Source organism: Coenobita brevimanus, chromosome 44 (assembly GCF_032717465.1).
Source record: "Coenobita brevimanus isolate Jiangsu-jjx chromosome 44, ASM3271746v2, whole genome shotgun sequence".
Lineage (NCBI taxonomy): Eukaryota > Metazoa > Arthropoda > Malacostraca > Decapoda > Coenobitidae > Coenobita > Coenobita brevimanus.
The window spans coordinates 20,832,946-20,858,874 of record NC_136997.1 but is presented as its reverse complement, the minus strand read 5'-3'; the positions used below and the strand labels follow the sequence as shown (position 1 = coordinate 20,858,874).

The following is a 25,929-nucleotide window of genomic DNA, read 5'->3' as shown; positions in this document are numbered from 1 at the left end:
ATCAGGCTGGCTCCAAAGAAAACGAGTTCTATGGGAGTGTAACCATTCCACACCACTCATAAACAGTAATTATTTATTTATTTGGTATGAATTTATATGTAGTACGAGAGAATATTGGTTTTCACACAGTAATATAGGCAATATAAGCATTGTTTCACTCATGAAACACATCTACATATCTGACCTTTTTTAGCAACATTACCTGATCATCATTTCTGACTGTTTCTTCCTCACATGCTATGTAAAGTTTGTTCTCCACATTGTCATCGATTGAGGAATCACTCTGGCCCTGAATTTCGTACCGTGGCATGACATGGCTTTACTGGCCAGGTCACTGGTAACAGGTGAATTGCTGAGACAATGGCGTGCAGGGGGGGGGAGGTCATGCTGGGTAAGACATTGTCCCTGCCTGGCATCTTGTAGAAGAAGGTGTCCTATGCATACTTACCAAAAATCACTCGCGAAAATTGAAAATTGTGCAAATTAGGGCCCTTGCAATTAATTCGCGTTTATGTACGTCAACGGGATTGGCAGTGACAAAACGTGTGGATGTTAATTCATGTTGACTGGACATTGCAGGTTAAGATGCTTAGCTTATAGCACCAACCATCTGCATTTTTTTTTTTCAAGGCGTCTTACAAATTCATCCATATTTAGACTTTAGTTATTGTTTTTTTTCATCGGCCAAGATCACCAAATTTTTCCTTCTGTCATGTAGCATTCCGCGTCGGAAAGGAGTCAGCACTCGTGACAGCGTGGAGAATGAGCTCTCACATGATGCTGATGACACTCCAATAACTAGGGCTGTGACATTCTTCTTATGCAGTTCAGGAAATGCTTGTTTGTACTTTTGCAAATATTTACATGTTGTAGATATGGAACCATCACTGCAGCTGCAAAAATTCTTAAGTAACATGGATTTTGCAAAATTTATTTCGTTTCTCAAACTCATACAATCAGATTTTTTTCTTATTGGCAAGTATTTGCAAAAGGCCAAGAGAGATGAAATCCAGAAATGAACTTGACTTAGGCAATAAGCAGGACACAGCTTTCATAATATCCAGGTTTTTCATAGAAAATCTGTTTTCCATTTTAGCTATTGCTCTGTTTAGGATGTTGAGAAGAGATCTCTTTAGAAATTGACAAGGAGTGATTGTGGGATTATCAGAATAATTATGCCCAACAATGGAGAGCACAATGCTTTCAGCTAGTTGCTTACTTATGGGTCTCTTTCTCTTTAAAGGAGGGTTACATATAGAAGTCTCAAAATCAGAAAACCAAGAATTATCTTCTCGCTGACCTTTCAGCGTTTGTAAGCTGGCATCAATAACTTCCCTAGCACTGTACTGAGCCTGCAGCAAAGAATTGGCTGGTTTTAGAGAACCAAGTACTCGAAGAAGAAACTGACCAGTTGCAAAAAAATATTCTGCTTCTTTAGCTGTACTCGAAGGCCTGATGCATCTGTACATACATTCATTGCTGCTTCTTTATCCTCAGAAAAGTCAGACAGAATGTTGAGTATAGCATCCTTATTTTCTACTATGCACTTTGCCACATCACAATGACTTGTCCAACGGAATTCTAGGAGTATTTTTAGCGATGTAGCATTATAATTTTGTTCTATATAATGCCGATGGAAGAAAGAATGTAGTGAGCTTGAAAGCTCAAAAAAGGACTTGGCACAAGGTTCTTGTTGTATAAAATGCACTATAGCTAGGTGAAGCTCATGATTAAAGGAATGAATATACGGAACCTCTCTGCCAAGCCTTTTTTGTAACAATGCTTGTACTCCACTGTTGACCCCACTCATGACTGCTGCACCATCATAGCATTGACTGATTATAATGTCAGTACTGTAACCTCCCTCTTGCAGATGGTTGAGTATTTGTGTGGCTATATACTCTGCATTTAACTGGCTTAAGTCAAGCAAACCAATCAAGTGTTCCTCAAGCAAAGAATTGCGAACAAACCGTATCATAATGGAAAGATTCTCCACATTACATTTGTCTCTTGTTCCATCACTCTTCATACAAAAACCTGATGTATCTGACTGTTCATACTTGTTTTTATCTTCCTGAAAAACTAAAGTAGCCATTGTATCGATTACCTCATTTTATATGCCCTCTGAAGTGTACTTGGCATTCTGGGGCACTGTCTTAGCTACTGTACCTCTGAAAGTTTTTTGTCCTTAGTCAAGGTACACTCAAAGAGATTCAAAAAAGACCCTGTGGAGATGTCTGTTTGTGTCTTCATTACTGTGAAACCTTTCGCTGCTTCCCCGTAAAGCAAGCTTATTGACAGATAAAAACTGTATTACTTCCCCTGTGCTACTCATATAGTAGCGATTGTTCTATGATTGGGTTGATCCTAATAGACATGCTACTGTTTCACCTGGTGATTGTCTGTTTCATCTCTACCCAGATGGCTGCAGCTTGCAAATGACAATGGCTTGAAGCATGTTTGTTGAATCCTTTTTCACGTTCTAGTGCAACTTTCCAATTTGAGAACCGTCACTTAGTAAGAATTACATCTCTGTCATTTGCCACACCATACTTGCGACAAGGGAAACAGAAGCATGCATCACGTATTACAGAGTATTATAGTCATGGTCTCAAATTGTGCCAGCTTGAATTGAACGTTTTTTGGGGGAAAGATTTTAGTACTGGCTGTGTTGGACGATCATTGAGGTCATCCTTTGCAACGCTAGAATACTCATCATATTTCCGAACTAATGAACTCGGAGAAGGACAAGCATTGTTTCACTACAATTGGTGCAACTTGTGGAAGGTGCCTCATAGCTAGAAGTGGCAGGCTTAGGTTTACGAGTCAAATTTTTTTCAATATAGGTAAAGTTACTGTACTGATAAGATGGCCAATCTAGTATAATACGAATGCAATAAGATATAACAACGTCAATTAGTTCGACCTCCTGCCTAGACCCCTGCTGAAAGCTCCCTCTGCACACAATAAGTCATATATTAATAGTTGCGGGCAGCAAGTAAACAACTTAGAGAGTTGCCAGACATAAATTTTTATCAGTTACCAACAGCAATTCTCTTGATAATTATTTAGAAACAAGACTTTTCATTAATCATTCTTAATTCAAATCAAGCATAAAAACTACTTTAGAATTATTTTTCTGTTCATTACAGTGTACTGTAGTTGTTGATAATAATGCATATTGAAACTACTGGGAGTTGTTGCCAACGTTCCACTCAGTGTTGCTAAGCGTACGATAATTATTGTACTGTTCGAACATTTACAAAGAGAACGACCAGAGTGGTCTGCAGCACATTTCAAACAGAAATAATTTGCATTTGGGGAGGCAATCGAAAAATTTGGTGGGGCATTGCCCCCCCGTGCCCCCCTCTAAAACCGGCTCTGGCCACCAGACAGATCGGAGTATCTGCTTTATTGGATTTCCACCCATTAATCTGTTATAGTGAGGGTCCACTCTCTCTCTCTCTCTCTCTCTCTCTCTCTCTCTCTCTCTCTCTCTCTACATATAATCCAAATCAAATCAAGAACACACACACACACACACACACACACACACACACACACACACACACACACACACACACACAAACTATCCATTTATCTTTCTGTCTGTCCATATGTCTATATACAGTATCTATCCATCTATCAATCAACACCAATATAATCACCTTGAGAGCAACGTTGACAGGATCATTGATAACACGTTGTTGATACAGAAGTAAGGCGAGAGACGAAGCCACCACAATGGTCGTAGCTGCCAGCAGTCCCCACATATGCAATGAAAAAGGGTACAGAACATTCCTCCAACGCGGCAGTGGCTGCGGGACGCGTATAAGGAAGGCGAAACTCGTGTCCCAGTGAGGATAGGTGAGATCGAAGTCGTGAAGCCGATCCCTATTTGGCTGAAGAACGTTAACGGTCATGTCCTTCCCGTGGTACATCACTTGGCCAAGCATGCCAGTGTAGGTGCCGTTTAATTTACGAGCGAACTCAATACTAGGGAGGGGAATCATGTTCACTCCAAACCCATACTTGTCTCCGATGATGTTCAAGGCGTCTACATTCCTCCCGACACAGCCACCCATTTTGCCGTAGTAAACGAAAGGAACATCGTAGCACAAGGCCGAAACCTGCAAAATCTTGCCCCCGAAATCCAGGAAGCGAGGTGGGAAAAGAGACTTGAGTGGGTTAAGTTTACTAGGATCCCCAACTTCCAATGGAGCTTTCGTAAGTGAGCATCCTTGACTGTTGCACTGTGTGGGTAGGCTGGTATAGGAATATATGTGTGTTTTTCCTGCTTGAACAACCGACTGCAGAAGTAGGATGAATTCTGAGCGTTGGACGACAGGTTGACTCAAGATAGAGGTCGTGTTGAGATATGGGTCCAGACAGAAAAGGACAATATAGCAGGGATTCCAGTCTTTGTTGCCTGCCAGGAGGAGGAGAAATGAAGTAGGATCACTGTTGAAGATGATGACAGCAGTGAGTCTTGATCCCCTGATGTGGTGCTGGGGACGTGGAGTATGGAGGAGTGAATGTTGGCTGGCGAGGTAGACGGGAGTGAGGGAGAGTCCCGCTGCTGACACCACCTGACTCATATCTAGCAGGCGATGGGTGTGGTTCTCGCTCACCACCAGGAGGTCCTGCCCACGCAAAGGACCCCCAACCAGCGATGACAGAGTGTTGGTTGGGAGAGTGTGGCTGTCTGGGGAAGAAAAAGAATGAATTATAGTTGGTTGGTTTTCATATGAGGGAACTGGGTCATTTCTGTTGCTTGAATACTAAGTCGTGACTGCATGAACTCGAGGACCCATTGCAGATAAGGTTGGCCTAAAACTCTCATCTCCTCATCTTGGTTGTTGATTTGTGACAGTTGATTAGCACTAGAGTACAATGCTAGTCACGAAGAATTTCAGTGAAAAGGACTTAAAGCCAGTGTACTGCCTCATTCTACCACTTAAGCTACCAATGGACGAAAATCTAGGCCAAGTTAAAAGAATTATATTCTTTTTACTCTAACTTGGCCAAAAATTAACAACTCTCCAGCTTGAATGCTGAGCTGTAGCGATAAATTAACACTAAAATATGATGCTAGTCATGAAGTGATATAAAAAGAATGTAGAGCCATACTATTGCCGCTTTCTGCCACTGAGCTACGTGAAATAAGCTACCAGTGGACGAAAATCTAGACCAAGTTAGAATGAATGAGTATATTTTCTTGTCTAGTAGGAGGAACTCTCTTAATCTCAATAAAATCATCTGGTAAGAGGATATTTAAACATGAATATACACTGTACGTTGATCTCACTATGCGGCAGGGGTTGTTTTTGTGACCTGAGGTTCATCTGAAAATTCGTCCCGGTGGACTGAAGGCTTAATTTGCTCCTCTTCCTCAGTCTACCCTCCTCCTTCCGATGAACAAGGAAGTAGTTGAAGGACGTTTGTTTAACATAGCAGTTGAGCAGCTTAGTTATATTAGTCCCATCACATGAAGGCGTCCCTTATGAAATGTGGACCTGGTGGACTGCAGGCTTAAACTGTCGTCCACAATCCTTCTTTCGGTGGATAGGGAAGTAGTTGAGGGAGTGAAGAGAGAAACCTGTACTTTACATAGGAAATATCATCCAATACTTTACCAATATGTCGGAATGCAAACCTGGTATGTTGCCTGGCTCTCACCTGAGAGATTGGTAATATTTTGTATAGCTGAGGGAGGTTTGAATAAAAAGGTAGTTGAGATACTCGGTTATATCGGTGCCACCACATGAAGGCGTCTCTTGCCAGCACCAAGGAAGTTACAAAAGAAAATACAACACTGGGGTGGGATACTCAAACATATTTACGACCCAGGCCCTGTCGTAACTGTGATGGGTTTTGACAGGAGGAACCGGAGACATGGAATCAATTCGTTCTTTGTCCTTCCACCCAAAAGAGACAACAGAAAACAGATAACATAACAGAAAACCGACACCAGATAACATAACAGACAACACATAACGGACAACAGATATAACAGTTTCCTTCAACTAACCAGGAATTGTTTTGGACGAAAGAACGCCAGCCAGGGAAAGATTCTAATGTCGTTAACCATCCTGCAAAAACTAATCCGAGATGCGACAGGGAATCCTCCATGAAATACCTTTAATCCCACCCCAGGACTGTATTCTAAGTGGCTTTGGTGATTCCATAACACCTTTTTATTAACGATTTGTTTTGTACATAGTACCTCAGTATCTTCTTGGTGGTAGTACTAGTAATAGTAGTAGTAGTAGCAGTAGTAGTAGTAGTAGTAGTAGTAGTAGTAGTTGTTGTTGTTGTTGTTGCCCTAGGTTCATCTAAAATGTGAGCCCAGCGGACTGCAGGCTTAAGTTGCCCTCCCGCAGTCCACCATCCTCCTCTGGGGGGATAGGGAGAGAGTTGAGGGAAGTTTGTATAACCGGGCAGCTCCACAGCCATATTATATCAGATCCACCACAGGAAGGCGTCCCTCTCCAGCACCTGTGTCGATGAGAAAAAATAGCACGAAAGAAAGTGTTAATTGTAACATTCAAACTAAATGGCTAAGGAAGAGGTGTTAAGAAGCCTCCTGCACTACTTAGAATACGTCTCACTGTCACAGGAAGAAGCTAAGACTTTCTGAAGGAGGCTGAAGTATCTGAAGCTCAAGAGGGAAGACTGAAGTTAGGAGGAGGAGAAATTATAATATCTTAGCCTGTACTTCGTTCATTTTAACTTGGCGGATATTTCGTCCTTTCTGCACTTATTTCCCGTAACTCACTGACAGACTAAGGCAAGAATACGGCTCTACATCCCTCCCATTGAACTTCTTCGTGACTAGCATCATAGTCTGGGGTCAGTCTCTCGTATCAGCTGAATATTCATGATGGAGAGATGGCCATTTTACACCTAGCTGAAGTGAACAGTGAATAACCGTAAAACTGCCCTCTCTCCATTCTCAGTACAGAGCAGTAACACGAGATTAACACTAGAATATGGTGCTAGTCACAAAGAAGTGCTTTAAAAGAGATGTTAAGCCACACTGTTGCCTTTTTCTACCCATGGGCTACGGGAAAAAAGCTGGTAAATGAAAATCTCCCCGAGATCGTTAACATATTGGGTCATTTTTACTCTTTATACTCCTATGTCGTGGTGCTGGAGAGGGATGCCTTCACGTGGTGGCACCGATATAACCAGGCGGCTCAATTGCCAGGTTATACATATGTCCCTCAACTGTTTCAGTGTTCCCCTACAGGCGGATGGTTGAATGCAGGAGGAAGGCGATTTCAGCCTGCACTCCACTGGGTTCACGTTTCAGATGAACCTAACGATCTAACTACTACTACTACTACTACTACTGCTGCTGCTGCTGCTGCTGCTGCTGCTGCTGTTGTTGTTGCTGCTGCTACTACTACTACTACTACTACTACTACTCCTACCACCACCACCACCCCCACCACCAACTCTCCACTACGACTACCATTGCTGCCGCGCTGCTGCGACTACAACTACTGATATTGGATCTGCTACTGCAACTGCTACTACCCCCTCTGTTACTATTGCTACTACTACCGCTACTACTAATACTACTATAACTACTACTACTACTACTACTACTACTACTATGTCAGTAGAGTCGAATTCTAAGTGACAGGAGGTTTTGTTGCACCTCTTCCATAGCGATTTATTTTTCATATGACACCTTACATTGTTTATATGTTCTTTATGCCATTTGGATTTTCATGTAGTTTGCGCCTGTAACATACAAAAGGATAAAGAAATGTAACAGAAGAAATCGCTAAGGAAGTGGTGTTACAAAACCTTAGCCAGACGATCATGTTTAGTTTCGAAAAATAATCCCTTGTATTGCAGACGTTCCATTATCTCTCTCTCTCTCTCTCTCTCTCTCTCTCTCTCTCTCTCTCTCTCTCTCTCTCTCTCTCTCTCTCTCTCTCTCTCTCTCTCTCTCTCACCGGATAACACTGGGAAGCTGCGCAGGGCTTCAGCAGAGGCGGCGAGGGAAGCGAAGAGAGAGAAGCAGAGGCAGTGTTGTGTGTATGAAGGCGCCATGGCGAGTGACTATACCTGCCCTGCCACACCACCACCACACCTTTACAAACACCAGCACCTTATAGCCGGCACCAGGGGGCTTGGCGCAGGCGTGTGGAGGGAGAAAGAGGAAGGGGGAGAGAGAGAAGGAGGAGAGGGAGAGGAGTAAGGGGGGTGAGGAGGAGAGGGAGGATGTGGAAGTGGGGAGAAGGGCAAATTCACGAACGAACACATATGGTTAATTTCGTGTTGTGTGATTTATTAATATTAGTTTATTGTTAGTATTGTTATTGATAGCAATAGTAGCAGTAGTAGTAGTAGTGGTAGCAGTATTTCAGGGTTTGAGGGACGATTGTAAATCCCGTATCTCCACCACCCAGCCATGGCAGTACCACCACGTGAAGGCGTCCCTCTCCACACAAGAGAAACTTAAATTCCATGATAAACAAGAATACCAGTATGCCAATTTGCCATTCTTATCAGGAGGATGTTTGTATAACCAGACAGGTGAGTCGCCTAGTTATATCGGTGCCACCACACGAAGGCGTCCCTCTCCAGCGCCAGTATAGTGGAAAACAATGAATTAAATAGCTGAACGATTACTGCTGACATTTTCTTCATTGTCTGGTGCAAATGTGATCTTGTTTTGGGACACGAGCCAAAACAACAGCCGCATCAACTCAAAGGCTGACGTTCGTATGCAAACAGCCAATTTTGTGAAGGGTTTATATGGAACACCTGCTGAGTATTTGATGGGGTGGGTTAGCCTGCATGCCACGTTATAGACTGCGTTCAACAGGGAGGTAGAGAAGCTGTTACCTTCACTTAAGCATCGGATGTGGTTAGCCTGCATGCCACGTTATAGAGTGCGTTCAGCAGCGAGGTGCAACAGTCACACCTTAACACTTATCATGGGTTCAAGCCCTTCAGTCCGAGAACGTATCACTGATTTTAATCCTGCTGCCACCAAGCGATTTTATAGACGTTACTACTACTACTACTGCAACAACCACCACCACTACTACTACTACTAGCCATGACTACTACTACTACTACTAATACTATCGCTGCTGGTGCTGCTGCTGCTACTACTACTACTACTACTACCGCCGTTGTTGTTGCTGCTGCTACTACTACTACTACTACTACTACTACTACTACTACCGCTGCTGCTGCTGCTACTGCTACTACTTCTTCTTCTTCTACTACTACTACTACTACTATTACTACTACTACTACTATTACTACTACTACTACTACTACTACTACTACTATTACTACTACTACTACTACTACTACTACTACTACTACTACTACAACGACTGTTCTAGCTAAACTCGCTTCACCTTAGCATGCCCAGATTTTCGTCCTTCTGCAGCTATTTTCACAGCCCAGTGGAAGAAAAAGACATTCCTACGGCTCAGCATCCATTACACAGCACTTACTCGTGACTAGCAGCATATTCTAGTACTAATCTCTTGTTATCACCCGCCTTTACCATGGCGGAACGATAATGTTTTTGCCCGTGTGTGTGTGTGTGTGTGTGTGTGTGTGTGTGTGTGAAATTTTAGTAAATAAGATAACTTGGTCAAATATTACCAGTTAGGAAGCATTGTCTCTCCGATCTATTTCTACATATCAAAAATCTAACTTTTCAAAAATTGGAATACAAGCCAAAAAAATATTACGATATTTGTAAAAAAAAAAAAAGAATTAATAGGGCTTTGTTGATCTTATTTTGTATAGATAGAGATTTTTTCATGCATGTCTCTTTATTTATTTATTTATTTATTCCTCTTCCTGGTTAGACCGTGCATGTTGGATTACGGCTCCTTTGTTCCGGCAGCCCTTAAAGCCTCCAAAAATCCAGTCTATTCCACTCTGGGCCACAGGATGGAGTTGGATCCTGTTAGATACCTCCCTGACACTTATGATTTCCTCCTGAGAAAGGTGTTGAAGGGCACCCACGGCCTCATCGTCTCCGTTGATTACCTCGTCTATACTCAACACAGAAAGGGTCTCACGCAGTCTACCTACATTATGGACGAATCGGTAAGTTTTATTTACTTTTCCTGCTTAGAAAGTATTGTATGTATGAAAGGAATATAGGACCGTATTCTCGTCGGTTAAGGAAGCTCCCTAACACCTCCTAAGCATTTTATTTAGCTGATTAGTTACTATCCTCTTCTGTGTCCTATAAATCATTCAGATATCAGCATACTCTGCATAAATAACTTACAAAAAGGATATTAACCAAACATACAAAAGGATTTTAACCAGACATACGAGTATCCAAAAATATATCACTAAAGGAAAGGGTGTTAGGGAACTCCCTTAACCGTTACAAAAGGTGAATTCGGTACAGTATCCATATCACGTTGAGTACACCGCTTCCCGTCCGATCAGCGAAGCTAAGCAACGTTGGGTCTGGTTAGTACTTGGATGGGTGACCACCTGGGAACACCAGATGTTGTTGGCATCCCTACGTGTCAAGTGGGGTTGGTGGAGGATTAGTGCCCCTCCCTGTAAAACAGTTAACTCTAAGCCCTTGGACACCCCGTTTGGGATACATGGCGTCTGGCAATGAATGAATGAAATAAAAGCGTATTTCAAAAACACGATATATAGACACTAAAACCTAAATCCTCGTCAGGTAAGAAAGCTCTCGAACACCTTTTTTCATAGCTATTTATTTTTGGATGACTGGTTAGCATTCTTTTGTGCGTTATTTATGCAGAGTACGGCGATGTTAGAAGGATTTATATAACACCGAATACGACAGCAAGGTGTAATAGGCAAACTAAATCGCTTAGGAAATGGTGTTAGGGAGCTAACCAGCGAAATACAAGATGATATTGAACAAGTAGTGCAGTTGATCTGAAATTTCCATTCCACATTTCGCCCGAAAAAATACAACACAGATCATGACCACTGAAAATTCCAAATGTTTCTCTCCCACGTTGATAAAACTGGATTCTTAAAATTGCTATTTATGACTTCTTTTACATAATTATAACCTGGTGTATGATTTTTTTTTATTAATTTGGTTTTCCTTCCTCTGCTCGTTTAGTAAGAAAAGAAAAAGAAAGTACTGTAATAAAATCACTTTCAAATGATAACGGATGATAACGGATTAATCATTTCGGAACATCATGAGTAATAGTGATCATTATGGAAATTATAGGCCTTATCCAGCGCTATAAACAATTTTTTTTTTTTTTTTATCGATTGTATATTAGATTAGGTTAGAAGATAGGGAGTATTTCGTATATTAAAATTTGTGAGTATATTTCGTGTACTTCTGAAGCGAGGATGTACATAGTGTATCAAATCGAGATAGTGTAATTCAAAAGACACATTTGTAATCACAGTATTTTGTTGTAATATTAAAGCCTTTTGTATAAAAATGGTGTAAGTATTGTAACTCTTGATCCTTTCCACAGCACTTCTTCGTGACCAGTACCGTGTCCATGTTATGTATGCAATTCTCGTATATATATATATTATATATATATATATATATATATATATATATATATATATATATATATATATATATATATATATATATATATATAGTATGACAGGGCAAACATTATTTTTCTGTCTATGCCTAGCCTTCGTTTATTTATTCATCCATCCATTCATCATCCAGTCCTATGCCTTCCCATAAGGAGCGTAGGAGCCCGGGACTAGGCAAGTTGGTACTAACATTTAAGATGAGAGTGATTAGCCTCACTCATCCGTGAGTGGCATTACTTGATCAATAAACCCAAATCACTACTTGGATGTAAACCTACACCGGCTTAATCCGATTGGTGCACCTTAATTACCTACTCAACCACCAGGCGCCATTATTTGGTTATATGGTTACCACCCAGCTAGTGTAAATGGTTTCGTGGTGTACAGAGAACCTTTTGGCTTGTCACTCAGTGTAGAGTTACCCATAGGCAGAATGAAGAGGAAAGAATGAAGGAAAAAAAGACAGAAGAGGGAACGTAAAGTCACCCGTAGGCAGAAGGAAGAGGAAAGAATGAAGGAAAAAAAGACAGAAGAGGGAGTGTAAAGTCACCCGTAGACAGAAGGAAGAGGAAAGAATGAAGGGAACAGAGACAGAAGAAGGAGGAGGGAAGAGAGGAAAGGGTAGATAACCAAAGTAGCACTACATCGAGTGAGTGGATGGTGAGCGCCCCTACCTACCACTATATTTATTTATTTATTTATTGATATGGCGAAACTAGGCAACTCCCAAAGCCTACACACTGCACATTGAATATATGAAATTCAATCAGCTGTAGATATGAGGTGGGAATGAGTCTCCTCAGTTACTAGATAAATCTGCCCTCAAAACTGACTACACATGGCATTAACTCATCTGTCTGTCTGTCTGTCTGTCTGTCTGTCTGTCTGTCTCTCTCTCTCTCTCTCTCTCTCTCTCTCTTTATATATATATATATATATATATATATATATATATATATATATATATATATATATATATATATATATATATATATATATATATATATATATATATATATATATACCATCACTCTCATAAAGAAATTGCCTAAGTCATTTTTCGGCGATTTCTTGATTTTTGCCTAAATCAATTCTCCATCACGTGGCGCACCTATTAGTATAGCTGCCTTTGTCAGGTCTAGGGTGTGAGTGGTCTAAAATGAGCCTCAAGTTTCTTCCTAAATCATTTAAAAGTTAAGAAAATGAGACAAGTTTTTTTTAATTTCCCGAAGTGTAGAGGTGGAGGAATGCATGCAGACAGTTCAGAGGAGCAGTGACCATTGAAGCAGCGACAGAAAAGAGATAAAGATGCAACAGTGCGGCGAAGAGACAGAAGTTGAAGGGAGTCAGTAAGAGGAGGAGAGTTAATGAAATGAAAAGCCTTTGACTCCACCTTATTGAGAAGATCTGTATGTGGGGAGCCTCCCCACACATGAGAGTTGTACTCCACACAGGGGAAGATAAAACCCCGGTATAGAGTCACCAGTTGAGCATGGGTAAAGAAAGAACGGAGTCGGCTTAGCACACCCATTCTCTTGGAAGCAGATTTTAAAAGAGTTGTAATATGATCTTTCCAAGATAAGTCCTGAGTAAATGAAACTTCAAGCATGTTCAAGGATGATGCAGGATTAAGCAGAATATTATCAAATGTTAGTGGGTGCACCTGTGGATGATTTTTTCGGGTTGATAGGTGTAAGAACTGGGTCTTTGAGGCATTAAAAACAAGATTATTTTTACCGCAATCAGAGATACGAGCCAAGTCAGGCATTAGGTGTGCCATAGCCTCATCCCTTGTTTGTTGAAGTATCTGCTGAGATGGGCGTTGCGGGAATCGAATGGAAAGGTGAAGGGTGGAGCCACCAGCGTATGAGTGGATAGGGTCAGATGTACAGCTCAGAAGGTCATTGATGAATAAAAGGAAGAGAGTTGGTGATAGGACAGAGCCTTGAAGAACACCACTGTTTATGGATCTAGGAGAAGAACGATGGCAGTCTACAACAGCGGTTATAGAACGACCAGAAAGGAAGCTGGAGATGAAGGTACAGATAGAAGGATAGAAACCGTAAAAGGGCAGCTTGGAAATTAACCTTGGGTGTCCTGTCGATGTATGAGTATGTTGCAACGTTTTGTCACAGCTAGACCCATTGACGTACCAGTAGGTCGCACAATTGCAAGGTTCATAATTGCACAATTTTCAAATCTCACGCTTGATTTCTGATAAGTAGGGTCGGGAGACCTTTCCCTACCTGCCACCATGTGGGGACACTCGGCGATCCTGCATGACCCGCACTCACCCTCACCTTGGTCACTCACCTGTTAGCAGTGACCCAGGTCAGACATGGCACACAGAGGTCTCTCAGAAGAGCAAATTCAAGCTGCCCTGGATGCTTTCACAGGCGACAGTGATTCTCCCCTCTATGACGAGGTTGCAGACAAGGATTATGTGCAACCAGAGGACGAAAGTAGCAGCAGTGATGAGGAGGTCCCGTCCCCGAGGAAGTGGCGCTACGTCACATATCATCCCACTAGAGAGGGCCAGCCTGCACCAAAACATCGTGCAATCAGCTCTCTGCAGCCCCTATGTGATGTGGAGCCTGAAACCGAGGACGAAGACTAGGACGAGGATGAGGACGGAGCCGAAGGAAGTGCTGCCACGTGGTAGGGCAGCGAGATCATCACTCATCACGGCCCCGAGCGGACAGCACGTTGTTCTATCAGGTATGGGTCTAGTGCTTTATTTGGAGAGGGCAGAAGTGGCGTGGAGGGAGTGGGGAGTGAAACTGAAAGTGTAGGGGTGGTAATTAAAAGGGAAAGTGGCGGGAGTGAGTCATCGTTCTCACGTGGTGGTGCAAGGGAGCGAAGCTTATCACGTGGGGCGGTGAGAGTGCGTGGTAAATCACGTGGTGTGGTAATGAAGCGGGGAGATGAGGAAGAGCCCCTCCCCAGCATGTCTTATGCTCCCCAATATTCCAGGACTTCCTCCCCACAGCCCCCTGATGTTCCCCAAGGCCGTAAGGATAAGGGAAAGGGGAAGGGTAAAGGCCGAGGGAAGAGGAGTGCGAGTGGGGAAACCCTTTGCACTCCTCCTCCCCAACTCCCTCACCAGCATCTCCTCCCCACCCCGACAAAGGCGACGATGGGGGCGAGGATAATGTGAGTTGGAATTGGGAAGATGGCAGTGATTTCTCTCCCATCATTCACCCCTTCAATGAGGAGGGGCGAGCTGGCTGCACGGCTCCTGGGATTCATCATGCCTCCACCAGGCTGGATTTTTTCCACTTATTCTTCGGTGAGGGTTTTGTGGAGCAGATTGTGGAACAAACCAATGGTTTTGCTAGCAGCCAGAGTTGTGAGAGTGAACGACTGGGCACAAGGAGCAGGCATTCGATCATTTATGATTACCCTGTCTCCTTGGCAGAGATGTTTGTATTTTTTGCCCTGGTACTTTTGATGGGTATTTTACATAAAAACAGAATTCCGTCATACTAGACTCTCTCATGCAGACACCGATATTTGGCAAGGTCTTGAGCCGTAATCGGTTTCAGGAAATTCTAAGCTGTCTCCACCTTTATGATGCTGATGATCCTTCCAATGCAAATGACACCAATAAGATGAGGCGAATTAGGTTGGTTTTTGATCACCTATGGCAAATATTCCGCCCCTCATTTTATCCCTAGAAAGACCTTGTCATAGACGAGAGTCTTATGTTGTGGAGAGGCAATATTTCTTTTCGCCAGTATATATCCAACAAAAGGCACCGTTTAGGTTCAAGATCTTTGTTATGTGTGACTGTAGGACTGGTTATGTGCAAGACGTAGTCTTGTACACCAGTGCACAAACAGACATAATAGAAGATCGGAGAATTGGATTGTCTGGAGCAGTGGTAAAGACAATGATTGAAGAGTATCTTCATCGTGGTCACGTCCTCTACCTGGATAACTGGTACACTAGCCCTCTTCTCACTCGTTATCTACACGTGCCTGACACTGGACTCTGTGGTACCGTCAAGGTGAACCTGCATCACGTGGTCAAGGTGGGGCAGAAACTAGACAAAAATGAAGTGGTCTTCTTCAAGGCTAACAACATCCTAGCTACAGTGTGGAACCACAACAGAGAAGTCTGCCTCTTGTCCGTCCACGGTTCACCACCCATTGATGCAGTGTACAGAGTCCGTGGATTACCACAGCGAGAGGAGGCGCTGCATCTGGAAACCTGAGTGTGTGCTGGATTATAACATCAACATGCGCCTGGTGGACCAGTCTGACTCCATAATATCCACTGTGGAGTGTGCCAGGACCACGATGAAGTGGTACAAGAAGCTCTTCTTTCACCTGCTTGATATAACTGCCCTCAATTGCCACCACCTGCACGCCATGACAACAGGAGTGCAGGAAACCTTTGAAGGGTTTGTGAGGGAGCTTGACCGTGAGATCATAGCCCGGTATGCAGTCGAGAGGACCCAACAATGCACACACACTGCCCCTAACACCCAAACTCCCATGAGAATTTCCGCCCTCCATTTTGCCACTCCAATACGTCCCCAGCCAAATAGACCTAGGCCCCAATGCAGGTGTCATGTGTGTGGTAATTCCTATGTGAGCCCCACCACTCACAGAAAAGACACCCGCTACGAGTGCGCTGAGTGTAACGTGGGTCTCTGCATTCACCCTTGTTTCAGGGAATATTACACCTTGATGCACTACTAATATGGTGTGAATGTGATACAATGCTCATACTCAGGAAAAAATGTGACATACAGACGCTCAGTGTAACTATAAAGGCCCGTAAATATGTAAATAGTAGTATAAACTGGAAACAGGTGTAATGTAAGTGGAAAATTATTATGTAAGTGCATAAATATATTCTAAGTCGAAACATTCCTAGCAAGTGTATAAAGATGCAATATTCTGACGCTCAGTGTAATAAGGCCCATAAATATGTAAATAATAGTATAAAGTGGAAACGGGTATAATGTAAATGGGGAAGTATATTGGAAGTAAAGAAATGAAATATAAGTTGAAACACGAGTGGTAGCAGGTGTGCTTGCTACGTGAATATGCGCTCGCATTTAGCTAAATGGAAGGAGGTAAAGAAAGTAAGGCAGTGTGAAAGGGGAAATAGTAGGGGAGTGAAAGATAGGAATAATAGATTGTTGGTGGAGAAGAGAGAGAAATTGAGGAGATGGAAGGAGCACTTTGAGGATTTGTTGAATGTAGAGAGTGAGAGCAGTGTGAGTATAAGTGGTTGGGGAATGGCTGGGAGAAGAAGAGATGAGAGGAGGGAGGAAGAGATCAGTAGGTCAGAAGTAGTGGAAGCGATGAAGAAGATTAAGCTGGGAAAGGCCCCAGGAATTGATGGAGTGTGTGGTGAAATGCTTAGGTATGGGGGTGAGATTGTTGTGGAGTGGATATGGAAGTTGTGTAGATTGGCTTGGGAAGAGGGAAGGGTTCCAGAGGACTGGAAATCAGGTATAATTGTTCCTCTGTACAAAGGAAAAGGGGAGAGAGAAGTATGTGGTAACCATAGAGGTATTTGCCTTCTTAGTGTGACTGGTAAAATATATGGTAGAATACTCATTGATAGGGTTAGGCATATGACAGAGGAGCTAGTTGGAGAAGAACAAGGGGGATTTAGGAAGGGAAAAGGGTGTGTAGATCAGATATTTGTTCTAAGATGTTTAGTGGAAAAGTATCTAGAGAAGGGAAGGAAAGTGTACGCTGCCTTCATGGACTTGGAGAAAGCTTATGACAGAATAGATAGGAAAGGTATGTGGAAGGTATTAAGAATATATGGAGTGGAGGGGAAATTGTTGAGTGCTGTGAAGAGTATGTACGAGGGAGCTAGGGCTACGGTGCGAGTGGATGGTGAGCTGAGTGAGTTCTTTGATCTCAATGTGGGACTGAAACAGGGGTGTGTAATGTCTCCATGGCTGTTTAATATATATATGGATGGGGTCGTAAAGGAGGTACAAGGTAGGGCAGTGGATGTGGGGGTGGCCCTAATGAATGAGGGTGAGATTTGGAAGCTTCCGGTGTTGCTGTTTGCTGATGATACAGTATTGTTGAGTGAAGATGAATGGGAGTTGCAAGGTTTGGTGAATGAATTTGGGACAGTGTGTAGGAGGAGGAAGCTGAAAGTTAATGTAAACAAAAGTAAAGTTATGGTGTTTGAGAGGAATGAAGTCACAGAGTGTGCAGTGAGGTTGGATGGTGAGGATATGGAGAATGTGAGTGCATTCAAGTACTTGGGTAGTGTGATGAGTAAGGATGGAACTTTGGGGGATGAAGTACGTGAAAGGGTACAGCAGGGAAGGAAGGCTGTTGGCACACTGAAAGCAGTGATGAGAAATAGGGAGGTGAGTATGGAAGTTAAGAAGTCACTGCATGATGGTATTGTGATCCCTACCCTGACGTATGGAAGCGAGGCGTGGACCTTGCAAGAGGGGAACAAGTCAAGAGTGAGAGCAGTGGAAATGAGTTACTTGAGAGGAGCATGTGGAGTGACATGGAGGGACAGGTTGACGAATGAAGAAGTGAAGGAACGTTGTGGGGTAGATGTGGATGTGGTTGAAAAGATTAGGAGAAATACACTGAGGTGGTTTGGACATGTGGAGAGGATGGAGAATGAAAGACTGACTAAGAGGGTGTATGTAGGTGAGGTGGAGGGAGGGAGAGGGAGGGGTAGACCGAGGATGAGGTGGAGGGATGGAGTTGAGAGGTATGTGAGGGAGGGGGTGAGTTGGGGGAGGGGAGTCAAATGGTGGGTGACAGAGTGACTTGGAGGCGTTTTGTCTGCGGCCACCCTTTGCGGGATTAGGGCGTCGGGCTATAGATATAGATAGATAGATTTAGCTAAATATCTTCGTAAGGAATGAAAATAGGTGAAAACATTTACATTGGTTGACAAATGGTATAATGTCATGGAAACAATAATATGAAAGTAAAAAAAAAAACGTAATGTATGTTGAGAGAAGAGTCATAGCGAGTGCGCTGAGTAGGCAAATATGTGCAATAATTGTGCTAAATATCATTGCAATGAATGTAAACAGCTGAAAACATTTACATAAAGTCAAAAATGGTAAAATGTCATTGAAACAGTATTATGCAAGTAGAAATAATGATATGTTTCCTGAAACAAGAAACTTAGCAACTAGCATGTAACCAATGTGACCAAAATTGCTATGCTCGCGCAATGGAACAATGCTTATTTTTCCTATATATCTCATTGAAAACCATTATATTTTTGTTGTGATTCTTCATTAGTTCCAGATCAATAAATGTAGACGGGTTCTTTGTTGTTTCTCCCAATATTACCCACCATAGAGAACGTGAGAGTCTGACACGACATCAGATCAATAAATGCAGACGTGTTCTTTGTTGTTTCTCCCAAAATTACCTACCATACTGTAGAAAACGTGAGAGTCTGACATGTCAGTGACAGAATACGATACCTGACGCGGGGAGGCTCACCTGTTCTGACCACTTATGGACCCCAGTAAGCCTTTTCTTGGTGATTTTCCTTTATTTAACCAAAAAAAAAAAAAATCCAAAATAGCTCAGGATTGGGGGGTATCGGAGGGGAGAAATCGGTCGGGACGTGACGGGTTAAAGATTTATGCCAGACTCGATCGAAAGCCTTTGAGATGTCAAGTGCAATGGAAAAGTTTTTGACAAAGTCCCTAAAGGAGGATGACCAGGAGTCTGAAATGTAGATGAGAAAATTGCCAGTGGAGCGTCCCTGGCAGAATCCATACTGACGATCAGAAAGAAGGTTGTGATAGGAAAGATGCTTTAAAATTTTTCTATTAAGAATTGACTCGATAACTTTTGAGATACAGGATGTTAAAGCAATTGGATGATAGTTAGAGGGTTGAGAATGGTCACCCTTCTTTGGGACTGGCTGAATGAGAGCAAACTTCCAGCAAGAAGGAAAGGTACAAGTTGAAAGACAAAGACAAACGACTTTGCCTAGGCAGGGTGTGAGCACAGAAGCACAGTTCTTGAGAACAACAGGAGGGCCTCCATCAGGCCCATATGCCTTGTTAGTACTAAGGCATGTGACGGCAGAAAATACATCAGCTGAAGAAATTTTACTGTCAGCCATGAGGAAGTCAGAGGCGGGAAGTGATGAAGGAAAAGCACTGGAATCGTCTAAGGTGGAACTGGAGGAGAAAGTCTGTGCAAAGAGATCTGCTTTATTAGTAGAAGAAATAGCTACACAGCCATCAGAGTTGAAAAGAGGAGGGAAGGATGATGAGGTAAAGTTGTTAGAAAAGTTTTTGGCAAGGTGCCAGGAGCAGGAAGAATTCGAGTTGGAGAGTTGAGAGCATTTAGTACAGATGAAATTATTTTTAGCAGAGCAAAGAACAGACTTAGCATGATTCTGGGCAGAAACGTATAAAAGATGTGATTTAGGGGTGGGTTGGCTCCGGTACATTTTATAGGTCCTCTCCTTGTTGCGGACAGCTTTAGAACAAGTGTGATTAAACCAAGGCTTTCTTGCATTACTCAAAGGATATGGGAAAGGAATGTATGCCTCCATGCCTGAGAGAATAACCTCCGTAATGCGCAAGACACACTCTGATGGCTCCCTGCCATGAAATCAATAATCATTCCATGGAAAATCAAAGAAGTACTGCTTAAGGGCCTTCCAATCCGCAGCTCCAAAGTGCCACAGACGACGTTTCTTTGGAGGGTCCACAGGCCGTACTGGAGCGATAGGACAGGTTAAGGTGATTAGGTTGTGATCGGAGGAGCCCAACGGAGAGAAAAGATTAACAGTGTAAGCAGAAGGATTAGTTGTTAGGAAGAGGTCAAGTATGTTGGAGCTCTCCCTAGGGCTGTCAGGGGTATGGGTAGGGTGCTGTACAAGCTGCTCTAGGTGATTAAGGATAGAAAAGGTGTAGGCTTGTTCACCAGGTGGATCAGTGAAAGGAGAGAAGAGCCAAAGGTGGTGATGAACATTGAATCTCTTAGAATGGAGATTTCAGAGAAAGGAGAAATGGATAGAATGTGTTCCAACGTAGAAGTAAGATAGTCGAAGAATTTTTGATAGTCAATAGAATTATGGGATCAGTAAACAGTACAGATATATTTAATCAGAGAATGAAAGGTAAGCCGAAGCCAGAGTGCAAAGAATTCAGAAGAATCGAGTTCAGGAATATGAGAGCAAGATGAGCCGTTGGGTATATATACACAACAGCCACCTCTGGCTTTCAAATGAGTATAGAGAAAATAGGAGAATACAGAAAAGGGTTTGCTATCAGTTGCCTCAGACAGTTGAGTCTCAGTTAGGAAAAGAAAGTAAGGTTAAGAGAAGCAGAGGTGGTGCTCAACAGAGCGAAAGTTGGAGGAAAGGCCACGAATATTGCAGAAATGAAGAAGTGAGTCAGACAGTGGTTCCAGGCAGTTAGGGTCATCACCGGGAGCGGGGCGGAAGGTGGGTGCATTTCTTGTCCCCCCATGGGGACTCCGAGGCTAGGTATGTTGAAGCCATCATTACAATATTTTTTTGAATTTTGGAAAAGGAAGTGTAGTGTGTATCGTGCATGTAGTCTGGTGTTGATAGTTAGAGAAACTTGTATTGGAGAGCATGCTGGCCTACTCTCCTTACTACTGAGACAGTGAAAAAGTTCAGCAAAAGGGAATGGTCGGTAACAAGTCCCGAGAGCTGATGAAACGGGAGCTCCAGCTCTCTCTGTCATCAGCTTTCCATCTACCTTGGGAATATATATATATATATATATATATATATATATATATATATACACCCCCTGGGAGTATGGGGGTTTTTCAAGAATACTCCCCCAGTATCCCTGCTTGTCGTAAAAGGCGACTAAAAGGGTTGGCGGAGGGTTAGTGCCCCTCCCCGGAAAACAACTAACTAAAAAAACAAACAATAAACCTCGGACAAGGACTGACCAAACGATGACGACCAAGGACCGGACAAAGGACATGGTTATCGGAACGTGGAATTTAAGAGGAGCGAATGATGAGGTGAAAGAGAGAGAGATTGTCCAGGTGCTTGAGGGTGCGAAAGTGGATGTATGTGGAATAACTGAAACAAAATGGAGAGGAGAAAGTGTGAGAGAATGGGAGTATGGATGGGGTATATGTGCAGGAGTAGGTGCGAATGACAGGGCAAAGGAAGGAGTATGTATAGTTGTGAGTAAAAGATGGAAGAAGAGCATAAGACAGTATGGATCAGTTGGGTCAAGGATTGTGTAGGTAAAGTTTTGGAATACAAATGTGGGCGATTGTATGTGTGTATGCGCCAACGCAAGATCGTGCTAGAAGAGTGAGAGAAGAGTTCTGGACAAATGTAGAAGTGTGCATGGAAAAGTTTGGAAGGAATGAGAGAGTGTTTTTGATTGGTGATATGAATGGTAAAGTTGGGAATGTGAAGGTGGATGGAATAGTTGGTGAGTGGGGTGTGCCTGCTGAGATAGATGAGAATGGGAGTGCGTTAGTGGACATTTGTGCTGGGAGGGGGATTGGTGATAGCCAACACCCTCTTCAGGCATAAAATGATCCACAGGTATACATGGCGAGTGATGAGAAGGGTGGGTGGTGAACTGAATGAAAGGAAGGCAATGATTGATTATGTGTGTATGGATGAAAGGATGCGAAGATGTGTAATGGATGCAAGAGTTTATAGAGGTTGGGAGAGTGGACTTTCTGACCACTACTTGGTGGTGGCCAGAATTAGAATTCAAGTAAGATGGAGAAATAGAAGAAGGGAAAGACGAGAGGAAGGAGTAGTTGCAAGGAGAGTGGAAAGGTTACAAGAGGATGAGAAAGAGGCAGAGTATAAGAGAGAAGTGGAGGAACGATTGGGCAAATATGAATTGGAGCAGATGGGAGACGTGGAACGTGTGTGTAGGATATTTACAGAAGAAATATGTGCAGCATGTGATGTGGTGTGTGGAAGGAAGAGAAGACGGAGGGGGGTGCAAGGAACAGCGTGGTGGACTGAAGACGTGAAACAGGTTGTGGCACAAAAGAAGAAAGCATACAATGAATGGATGAGAAATAGGGGCGTGGAAGAAGTTGAGAGGCGGAAGAGAGAGTTATATGTAGAAAAAAAGAGAGAGATGAAAAGATTAGTAAGAGTAAGAAAAGAGTGGATGAGGAATTTGGAAGGAATTTGAGTGTAAAGTGGAGGGACTGTAAGAAAATGTTCTGGAAAGAGGTGAGGAGGGTAAGACAGAGTGGACGTGATGTTAGCAGGGGAGTGAAAGATAAAAATGGTAGATTACTAGTGGAGAAGGGAGAAAAAGTGAGCATATGGAGAGAACACTTTAAGGAATTGTTGAACATAGAGGATGGAAGTAATGCGAGTATAAGTGGCTGGGGAATGGCTGGGAGAAGGAGGGAGGTGAGAAGACAGGAAGAAATCAGTAGGATAAAAGTTGTGGAAGCAATGAAGAAAGTTAAATCAGGGAAAGCCCCAGGAATTGATGGAGTGTGTGGTGAAATGCTGAAGCATGGGGGAGAGATAGTAGTAGAATGGATGTGGAAGATGTGCAGATTGGCCTGGGAGGAAGGTAGAGTCCCGGAGGATTGGAAGTCAGGTATAATTATTCCCTCGAGCAAAGGAAAAGGGGAAAAAGAAGTGTGTGGTAATCATAGCGGCATTTGTCTTCTTAGTATAGTAGGAAAAGTGTATGGTAGGATACTTATTGACAGAGTTAGAGAAAAAACAGAGAAATTATTGGAGAAGAACAGGGAGGCTTTAGGAAGGGAAGAGGTTGTGTAGATCAGATATTCATTCTTAGATCTTTAGTGGAAAAGTTTCTAGAGAAGGGAAAGAAGTTGTATGAGGCTTTTATGGATTTGGAGAAAGCATATGACAGGGTGGATAGACAAGGATTGTGGAAAGTGTTAAGAATATATGGAATAGATGGGAAGTTGTTGAATGCTGTGAAGAGTATGTATGATGGTGCGAAGGCTGCAGTGCGTGTGGATGGTGAACTAAGTGAATTTTTCTCTTTGAAAGTTGGGTTGAAACAGGGATGTGTCATGTCTCCATGGTTGTTCAATCTGTACATGGATGGGGTAATAAAAGAGGTACAAAGTTGGGTAGTGGATGTTGAAGTGGCCCTGGTGAGAGAGGATAGTGTTTGGAAACTCCCTGTACTGTTGTTTGCAGATGATACTGTATTGTTGAGTGAAGACGAAGGGGAGCTGCAAGGCTTGGTGGATGAGTTTGGGAGAGTGTGTAAGAAACGGAATCTAAAGGTGAATTTGGGAAAAGTAAAGTGATGGTTTTTGAGAGAGGTGAAGTCAGCGAATGTACAGCGAGGTTGAATGGTGAGGAATTGGAAAATGTGAGTGCGTTTAAGTACTTGGGGAGTGTGATGAGTAAGGATGGAGATTTGGAGATTGAAGTGCTTGAAAGGGTACAGCAGGAAAGAAAGGTTGCTGGTTCTTTGAAAACAGTGATAAGAAACAGGGAAGTGAGCATGGAAGTGAAAAAGTTACTACATGACAGTGTTGTGATACCAGCTCTAAAGTACGGAAGTGAAGCTTGGATGTTGTTGGAAGGACACAAGTCAAGAGTGAGAGCAGTGGAAATGAGTTATTTAAAAGGAGCCTGTGGAGTCACATGGAGGGACACGCTGACGAATGAGGATATAAAGGAGCGTTGTGGTGTGGCTGCGGATGTGATAGGAAGCATTATGAGGAACACACTGAGGTGGTTTGGGCATGTGTAGAGGATGGAGGGTGAAAGACTGACGAAGAGAGTGTGTGTGAGTGAGGTGGAGGGGGGAAGAGGGAGGGGGAGGCCGAGGATGAGATGGAGGAATGGGGTGGAGAGGTATATAAGAGAGGGGGGCGTGAGTTGGGAGCAGGGCAGTGAAATGGCGGGGGACAGGGTGACTTGGAGGCGATTTGTTTGTGGCCACCCGAAACGGGAATGAGGCATCTGGCAATAGATAGATAGATAGATTTCGAGATGCCTGGAAACACTGCGTTTGAAAGACTGGAGATCATAGGCAGCAGGAAATACAGACAGAGGGAGACAGTTCCAGAGTTGACCTGTTGCATAAATAAAGGACTGGGAGTAACGGTTAACTCTTGCATTAGAGAGTTGGACAGAAAAGGGATGAGAGTTTGCTGCTACACGGGTGCTACGCGCCCGTCGTAGAGGTGGAGGAATGCATGCAGACAGTTCAGAGGAGCAGTGACCATTAAAGTAGTGATAAAAAAGAGATAAAGATGCAACAGTGCGGCAAAGAGACAGAGGTTGAAAGGAGTCAGTAAGAGGAGGAGAGTTAATGAGACAAAAAGCCTTTGACTCCACCCTATTGAGAAGAGCTGTATGTAGGGAGCCTCCCCACACATGAGAGTTGTACTACACACAGGGGCGGATAAAACCCCTGCAGGAGTAAAGAAAGAATGGAGTCGGCTTAGCACACCCAATCTCTTGGAAGCAGATTTTACAAGAGTTGTAATATGATCTTTCCAAGGTAAGTCCCGAGTAAATGAAAACCCAAGTATGTTCAAGGATGATGCAGGATTAAGCTGAATATTATTAAACATTAGTGGGTATACCTGTGGAAGATTTGGACAGGTTGATAGGTGTAAGAACTGAGTCTTAGATGCATTAAAAACAACAAGATTATTTATACCCCAGTCAGAGATACGAGCCAAGTCAGACATTAGGTGTGCCATGGTCTTATCCCTTGTTTGTTGAAGTAACTGCTGAGATGTGCGTTGCGGGAACCGAATGGAAAGGTGAAGGGTGGAGTCATCAGCGTGTGAGTGGATAGGGTTAGATGTACAGCTTAAAAGGTCATTGATGAATAAATGGAAGAGAGTTGGTGACAGGACAGAGCCCTGAGGAACACCACTGTTGATAGATGTAGGAGAAGAACGATGGCCGTCTACAACAGCGGCTATAGAACGACCAGAAAGGAAGCTGGAGATGAAGGCACAGATAGAAGGATAGAAACTGTAAGAGGGTAGTTTCGATATTAAAGATTTATGCCAGACTCGATCGAAAGCCTTTGAGATGTCAAGTGCAATGGCAAAGCTTTCGCCAAAGTCCTGAAAGGAGGATGACCAGGAGTCTGAAAGGTAGGTGAGAAGATCGCCAGTGGAGCATCCCTGACGGAACCCGTACTGACGATCAGAAAGAAGGTTGTGATAGGAAAGATGCCTTAAAATTTTTCTATTGAGAATTGACTCGAAAATTTTTGATATACAGGATGTTAACCTGCCGCGTCCTGGACGCGTGAATTCACATCCTCACATGATGTGCACTCATATCCCAGAGACGTGAATTAACGCGGCGACACTGCAAGGTCCCTACTTTGCAGAATTTTCAATTTTCGCGAGTGATTTCGTGAGTTATTTT

At 43.0% G+C, this 25,929-nt stretch overlaps 1 non-coding gene across 1 annotated transcript; it reads left to right on the top strand.

Annotated features, from left to right (window-relative positions):
* The first annotated feature begins 10,406 nt into the window (after positions 1 to 10,406).
* Positions 10,407 to 10,525, top strand: LOC145398255 (5S ribosomal RNA). Its single transcript, XR_013897106.1, has one exon. It is a non-coding gene; the product is annotated as a 5S ribosomal RNA (ribosomal RNA).
* The last annotated feature ends 15,404 nt before the right edge of the window (positions 10,526 to 25,929 follow it).